Consider the following 8,254-nt stretch of genomic DNA (forward strand, 5'->3'; position numbering starts at 1 on the left):
GGGGCTCGGGCTGGCTCAAGCCGTCCCTAGCAGGAGGGGGCGGGGCCAGCGGGATCTCCAGGGCGAGGGGCGCACGCGGGTGAGCGCCTCCTCCTCCTCGCGACACGTGCTGGGCCCCAGGACCCTCTGTCCAAGTGGGCGAGGTACAGCTGCCATGGAAAGGGTCTGAGTGAAGGCCCACAGGGTGAGTAAGGCAGACAAGGAGTGTAGAGAAGTCGTTCATACCCACTCCAGTAGCCATCTGAAGTTCATTAGCTTTATTCTGATTCTAAGGTTTGGCCACACACCTGTGTCTCAGGTCTGGGCTGTGGCTTCCTGCCCGGATGACCGAAGTATGCAGAAGCGAAAGACACGGACGTCTTGTGATCATAGGTAGTATCTGTAACTGTCTGCTGCCCATTGCATGTTCCCTTTGCCTTCAGCAGCATCTCAACTGCTCAGGTTCCTTACTGGTGGGTTGACCCAAACCATCATTCCTGAAGAGTCTGGATCATTAAAAGTCCTGCCCGAATTGGGCTGTTGTAGCACACTCCTCCTTGTCCTTGTCCTGCAGCGGCAATCCATCCCCCCCCCCCCCCCCCCCCGGCAGTCTGGACCAGTTACCCCAGCCAGAAACCCTTTCTTTATTGTTTCAGTGGCTTGAGGAGTCAAAAGTGGCCAGGTGACAGTATTGACTTCCAGTTGAATGGAATCATTGTTGTATCACATGGTAGAAGCATTCCTCCCTTTGGAACTAAGATCTCTAGATAAGCAGAGCCTAAAGTCACAGGGACAGGAAGCAGCATTTTTGCCAGTCCCTCAGGACAGATAATAGTGAGCGGAGCCACTCCCACCCCAGCCCTTGGTAACTGGCCCTGCAAGTCCCAGCTGTGGGAGAAAGGGAACCTGTATTGGATACAGACTTAGAGCATATATCACATCCTGGAGGACATTGCCCCAACACACAAGATGTTGCCATCTTCCTAGCACCATAATCAAGTCTTCAAAAAGTCATTTCACTGAGAGGATTTCCCTTCACCACTGTCCACTTTCAGGTGGTGCCTACATATCCAGCAGAGCCCAAGAATTTTCTTCTTCAGGCAGCTGGTCGTGGTAACTTCCCATTGAGCTGTGGGTGGGGTTGAGAGAGAGGAGACAGTGTAGCGGGAGTAGAGGCCATGGTCGTGAGGAAGTCGCACAGTTCCTTGTGCTGTCAGGATCAGCTTGAGCCCCAGTCCATGTCTCCCACTCCCAGGTGATGGTGGTGTACTGCTGTGCACCCAGCTCCATGGCCTGGTGGAGCAGACATGTTCATGATGGAGAGACAGCTCAGGTCACCTGGGAACTTGCTGGCCCATGGTCAAGCATTCAAGTTTGGGTTACTTTGTTTCTAACTTTTTATTTTGAAATAGTTATAGATTCATAGCAAATTGCTATAAAAATAGCACAGAAAGGTCCCATGTATCCTTCACCCAGTTGTCCCAAGGGTGACATCTTCTATGACAATAATACACACCAAAATGAGGGGATTGACATTGGTACAGTCCAGTTTATTTAGATTTTATCTGTTTTACATGCATTCCTGTGTATGCGTACTTCCGTAGTTTTATCACGTGCACATTCTGTAACGGCCACCATCAAGATACACAGCTACTCTATCATCACAAACACCCCCGCTGCTTTCCCTTTATGGTCACATTCTTCCTTCTTCTCTCTGTTCCCCCTCTGTCCTAACCCTTGGCAATCACTAATCTGTTCTCCGTCTCTACAGCTTTGCCTCTTTTTGCCATGTTGTGTAAATGGAATCATACAGTGTGTGTGACCTTTGGAGACAGGCTTTTTCACTCATCATAATGCCCTTGGTGTCCGTCCAAATGGTTGGTGCATCAGTAGTTTCTTCCTTTTTGTTTAAGCACTCACCCAGTGGAGGATAGTTTGTCTCCAATATTTGGCTATTTCAAACAAAGCTGTTATGAACGTTCATGTACATTTTTTGACATTAAAAACATTTTAATTGTGATAAAATGCACATAACATAAAATGTACCATCTTGGGCGGCCGAATGGCTCAGTTGGTTAGAGCGTGAGCTCTAAACAACAGGGTTGCCAGTTTGATTCCCACATGGGCCAGTGAGCTGGACCCTCCACAACTAGATTGAAGACAATGGACTGCCGCTGAGCTGCTGGAGGGGTGGCCGGATGGCTCAGTTGGTTAGAGCGCGAGTTCTCAACAACAAGGTTGCCGGTTCAGTTCCCGCATAGGATGGTGGACTGTGCCCCCTGCAACTAGATTGAAAACGGCGACTGGACTTGGAGCTGAGATGCACCCTCCACAACTAGATTGAAAGACAACAACCTGACTTGGAGCACACTATTCCCCAATAAAAAAAAATTTAAGAAAATACTTATAAAAAAATGTACCATCTTATCCACTTTTAAGTGTATAGTTCAGAGGCATTAAGCACATTCATGTAATTGTGTACAGGCATCTTTTTGAGTCCCTGCTTTCAATAGTTTGGGGTATATATCTTGTGTGCACATATGCTTTCATTTTTCTGGTATGAAGGCCAGGTAGTGAGATGGCTAGACTGTATGTTTGGTTTTTTAGGAAACTGGCAAACTCTTTTCCGAAGAGGCCATACCGTTTCATATTCCCACCAGCAAATTCCTCACGGGTCTTTGGACACCTTCAGGTGGATTTTGTCCAGCTCCCAGCTTTCATGAGGTTTGAATACATTTTAGTTATTATATGTCCATTTTCAGCATTCCATTGCTGAAAAGCAGTGAGATTTGGTTCCTTTGCATTCTCACTAGCATTCATTTGGCATTGTCACTAAATAAATGTTTTCAGCTGTTTTAATAGTTTTCATCATGCTTTCAATCTACCTTCCCCCACTAGCTTATGATGGGAACTTCTTTTCACATGCCTGTTTGCCGTCTGTGTGTCCTCTTTGGTGAAATGGCTGCTCACTCTCTAGTTGGATTGGTTTCTTTTACCATTGCTTTGAGAGTTCTTTATATAGTCTAAATGTGAGTACATTTTCAAATAGGTTGTTTGCAGAAATTTCCTCCCAGTCTGTAGCTTGTTTTAATAGGTTATTTTCACTAAGCAAAAGTTTTTTATTTTAATGAAGTCTAACTTGTTGATTATTTTCTTTTATGGATCAGGTATAGAATTATTATTGATTTTTGTATATTGATCTGATTATATCCAGAAACTTTGCTGAACTCATTTATCCTAATAGGTTTTCAGTGTATTTCTTAGGATTTTCTAGATATAAGATCGTGTCATCTGTGAAAAGAGGTAGTTTTACACTTTCAGCCAGCTAATTAACATCTTAGGCTATTCTGTTACTCTCTCCCTCTCACGTTTCTACTCACTGATGCAGCGTCCTGAATCCTGCCACATGCCTGCTCCTGACAGAAGGAGAACCTCAGGTTGTTTTACCTCAGTCAGGGAACTTTCTGTACCAAGCTCAGATTTATTAGAGACGCCAATGCATAGCTCTGAGCTAAAATTTTTTGTTGATGAATCGTATCTCAAAAATGAAACTGGAGGGTATAGAGCCGACTATGCTATCACTAATGTAAGTTCTCTTTAGAATATAGGCCTCTAGCTGAGGTACAATCAGCCCAGATGGCAGAACTTACTGGTCTTATACATATAGTTCATCAACTAACCAAAGACCAGAGAATAAGCACGTACAAAGACAGCAGCTATGCTTGAGATCAGTACATGACTTCGAGATGCTTTGAAAACAAAGTTTTCCTAACCTCTGCTAGATTCCCCACCAAAAACGCTTGGCACTGCAAGCTAAGGATCGCATAGATTCACTCTAATTCCTAGAGAGGTGGCTATATAAGGGCGGAGGTTCATGCAAGAGACAAGATGGAAGTGAAGGAAATGCTCTAGCAGATACGTATGCCAATCAAGCAGCCTTATGAACCAAAGTGAGGTTCCAAACTGGAGGAACTCAAAGAGACCATCGTAAAGTATCAGTGGTTATCCCGATTCTGAGAAAGAAAAATGCTGGCAGTTGGACCTGTCACTCAGGTCATCGCTGGTGCTCCCAAGATGGCCGCTTGGTGGCGCCAGATTATTTCAAATGGATATTAGCTACATTTTCTGTGAAATTACCCATCATGGTCAAATTGGTTACTATCTTAAAGTTACATTGGTAAATAAATTTTAAAAAGACAGATTTTTAACACACTGTTTCAGGTCCTGGGTCACCTGTAAACATAATCCTGGAAAAAATTGTAAAGGTGGGACGTGGCCAGGAACCAAAGCCTCAGGAGTCTGGAGACCTTGGTGGATTTTGTTCAGCTCCTAGCCTTCATGAGGTTTGAATATATCTTAGTTATTATCTCTATTTTCAGGACATGTTGAAGCATTTCGTTGCTGAAAAGCTATAGTCCTTACAGTCATTGAAAGCTGCGTGATTTTGTGTGTCTAACGTGGGGCACACACTTTACAGGAACCGTTATGACTGAACTCCATAAGGCATTACCCCTTACTCAAAAACTATGTTTCTCTCACCCACAATATTCTGGAAAGATTGAAAGAACCAATGGCTTCCTTAACTTAAAATCAGCAGAACTTTCAGAAACCCTTTAGCTCCCTGGCCAAAGTTTCTCCCAGAAGCCCTTATGGCCACTCCCTTGAGGATACATCAGTTATTCCCCTAAGGACTGATAACTGGAAGGCCCATTTATTTAGAGATGTATTTCACTTGCAATACTAGACTCTACCCTCCTGCATGCAGGCATGCAAAGTATTGCCAGGGATTCATGTACTACACCCAGGGCTGTCATCAACAGGTGAAGGCCCCTGGCCCCCAGCATCTTCCTAGGTAGCCTCTCTATGATCTTCAACCATGAGATTTTGTCTATGGGGAGAGACATCAGAGAAAACCGGTCTTGAACCTCACTATGTAGGACCTTGTCAGGTACTGTTAACAGCAAATCCAGCAGTGAGATGCCAGGCAGTCAGCTCCTCAGTGCATATGTCACAACTGAGGTTCAGAATTGACACAACTGGAAGCCTTCACCAATAGAGTACTTTTCACACCGAGGATCCTCCACGATACTCAGGAAGCAGCTGACCTTCGGACATAAACGCTGACCAAAGACCTTTGGAACCAATAGATGACCTCAGGTAATAGATAGCTTCTGCCCACGACGTCAGACCAAGAACTGTGTCAGAGTCCCGTTTTGTGTTTTCATCTCCTTGCTTAGAGCTGCCCTTCTCATTTCTATGGATCCCTGGTTGTCACCCACCCATAATGGCCCCTTTTTTCTTTATTATAATTGTTAGGTCAGAACATATTCTAATGCCATTCTTAAAGTATCCCAAACAGTAGCCACTACTCTCAGGCTGCCAGATATGCCGTTCATTGCCAGATCACCATGATAAATACATATGCACAGTTCTGGTCTCATCAAGTGATCCTATGTGAAATTATAGCCAATTATTTTTCCATTTGCATCTACAGTCACAAATGACCTTAAGTCAACCTTGGTTTTGCTACTGTCCCTCTCTCCCAGAAAAAGAGTCAATTATTACAATCTATTAATCAGACCCCAGGTAATTCTAAATTTGAATTCAATAATTCTCAGGGTAATGGGTCACTTACACCTGAAAGAAACTAGTAGGGACCCAAATATGTCACACAGCTAATGTAAGGCTGTGGTTCCAATCTCATGTCATGAACAACTCCTCCCCTGGATCTCTATGTGCCCTACTGGATTCTACTTCCTTTGCTGCCACGTCAACTGGTCGCATTTTGCTCAGACTAAAACCTCATGCAGTTTAGGAATAGTATTCAAAGACTTGTCTATACCTAACTCTTAAGTCACCAGGGCCGGAAATTCCATCTCAGGCAGGATCTCCAAAGTGAGGTCAGCCTTGATTGTTCAGGCACCCTACCTGGGGAATTGCCGACTCACTGTTTATGTGAACTTCAGAGCAGTAGTTCCAATGCTGGGAAATAAAAAGACTATAAGAGGCTTCCTAGATAGGCTTCACTGCCTCTGGCAAAAGTTATCAATGACAACACCCCTTCCCTCGATGGAAGAGCTGCACATTTGCCTCAGTTCACTGGCACAAGCAGTTGTGGGCAACTGTGTGAACTTCTTATTGACTGATCTCAGTGGCGTCTGGGCCATTGCTGTTACTTTCTGCAGTACGCGGATCAATGGGACAGGCATGGTGGGACAGGCTCTACATCGCCTTCGAAAGAACACTGCTTGGCTCAGTGCCTCTGCACAACTGCTATCTCATCAGATGGCACAACAAGACCCAGAAGATCTCATGGTACAGTTTCCTGTGGGACAACTGAACAATCTTCGAGTAGCGAAGACCTGGATCTCCAGTGTCTCTAATTGGTCAGCTTCTGTCAAGCAAGAGGATGGCCAAAAGGGGGAACTATGGGACTTGATGTACCTGTGGACAATGGATACACCACAGATGACAATAGACTTCTGACCCGCACCTTTGCAGCAGCCAGCCTGGAAGCCAGGCCACAGCCTCTGCGGCAGTCAGCTCAGAACAGCCAGAACTTGGTCAATGATGGCTAGTTCCCCTATTGCCTCTACTTCCAACTTAGGACCAACCATAGAAAGCCAGATATGCTTCCAAACCAATCACATAAGATGTCCTGCTTCCTCCATCTTTCCCATGCCAACAAGCTGAATCAGGGCATATGTGAAGCTTCCCTTTTTTGTTTGTTTTTTTCTCTCATTATAAGGCTCTCTTACTCCCTGTATTCCTTTGGGTCTCTGCCAAATGCAGGTGAGAGTGGCTGGTCCTTTGCTATAGCAAGCTCTGTTTGTTCTCATTTGGGTGGTCTTCATTTATTTCCACAAGTGCAAAGCCCTTCATCTTGCAGAGGAGAAGACAGACCCAGACAGTATCGTGGATGTGACCTTGTTCCCAAATGGCTTTGGAGTATTTGGGTCCTGAGGCAGATTCTTGGTCGTCTGTCAATACCTGTCCTCCTTTTCTTCCTCAGTAATAGAATCCCCAAATTTTATCTGGGCGCATTGCTGCCTGGGCTAGACTTCCATTTCCGGCCTCCTTAGCCATCATCCATGGGTCTGGGTCTAAGTTGTTGCCAGTGGTCTGTAAACGCAAGTGGTTTATTGCAGTTATTTGTTGAGTAATGTCTAAAGCACGATCTTAATGTTTATGAATTGTTCATTTGAATAATAACTGAAGCATTTTCACATTGATTTGAGTGTGTGTGCTAGTGTAATAAAGAACTTGGCTGGCCTTGTCCCTGGTTCCTGGGAGGTAACCTCTAAATCCTTGGAATTTCCTGAGTGGTAAGAGTGTCTTTGTTATTCACGGCAGGCCTCTGGGACCAGACCTTATAATTTATGCTAATGAGATGACTCAGGCTGGAGGGCTGCCATGCCAGAAAGACCAACCAAATGATTAGAGGGATGGGTCTTTACACAGTGTGATATCAGCCCGCCCTCCAGGGAGAGGAGGGGCACAGGAGATGGAGTTCAACTGTGTCAATCAATCATTCCAAGATAATTAAACCCCAATAAAAACTCTGGACAAGGAAGCTACATCAGTACACCGGCAGGGTAATGTGCTCCCGGAGAAGATGGAAGCCTCACATTTGCGATGCTCCCAGACCTCACCCCGTGTGTCTCCTCCTCAGGCTGGTTTAATTTCTATATTTTTGCTATAATAAAATTACTATAATAAATATAGTGCTTTCCTGAGTTCTGAGAGTTGTTCTAGAGAACTATTGAACCTGCAAGAGTAGTGGGAATTCCCAAATTTGCAGCCAGCTGGTCTGAAGGTGACCTAGGGACCCCAAAACCTGTGGTGTCTGAAGTGACTGTATCAAGTGTCAGGTACTGTATCATTAATCTGTGAAGTTTGGTCTGACTCTGGGTAGTTGGTATGAGAAGTCATGGTAATGCTACCAAATAAAACAGCAATGAATTTTCATGTACACACACACCAACCCACCCCCTAAAGATCAAACAGTGCTAATCTATATTTGAATTTGAAAAATAATCACAGGAAGCAACACTGTATTTTTCTAAGAAAATATTTAATTGGTAGTTTTCTAGAAGGAAATCTTTTCATCTAGTATGAAAGTGTGAAGTCGGTCACCGAGACAACCTGGGCAATACTAGTTGTTTTTGAAATCAACACATGGTTACTAAGCTCCTACTATGTGCTCATTTCTGAGGGAAGTATGAGAACTGACCTGCAGCAGCTGATAATTTGGTTCAGGAGATAAAAAAGTGGC

The 8,254-nt window shown here is 44.5% G+C and overlaps 1 long non-coding RNA gene across 3 annotated transcripts; it reads left to right on the forward strand.

Annotated features, from left to right (window-relative positions):
• The first annotated feature begins 29 nt into the window (after nucleotides 1-29).
• On the forward strand, nucleotides 30-7,647 carry LOC109444467 (uncharacterized). 3 transcript variants are annotated; one of them, XR_012496469.1, is made up of 3 exons: nucleotides 30-184; nucleotides 274-372; nucleotides 7,333-7,647. It is a non-coding gene; the product is annotated as an uncharacterized LOC109444467 (long non-coding RNA). The 3 variants fall into 3 exon arrangements; XR_012496468.1 differs by lacking the exon at nucleotides 7,333-7,647 and adding an exon at nucleotides 2,587-2,838; XR_002136865.2 differs by lacking the exon at nucleotides 7,333-7,647 and having other exon boundaries at nucleotides 274-529.
• The last annotated feature ends 607 nt before the right edge of the window (nucleotides 7,648-8,254 follow it).

This window comes from Rhinolophus sinicus, linkage group LG05 (genome assembly GCF_036562045.2).
Source record: "Rhinolophus sinicus isolate RSC01 linkage group LG05, ASM3656204v1, whole genome shotgun sequence".
NCBI lineage: Eukaryota > Metazoa > Chordata > Mammalia > Chiroptera > Rhinolophidae > Rhinolophus > Rhinolophus sinicus.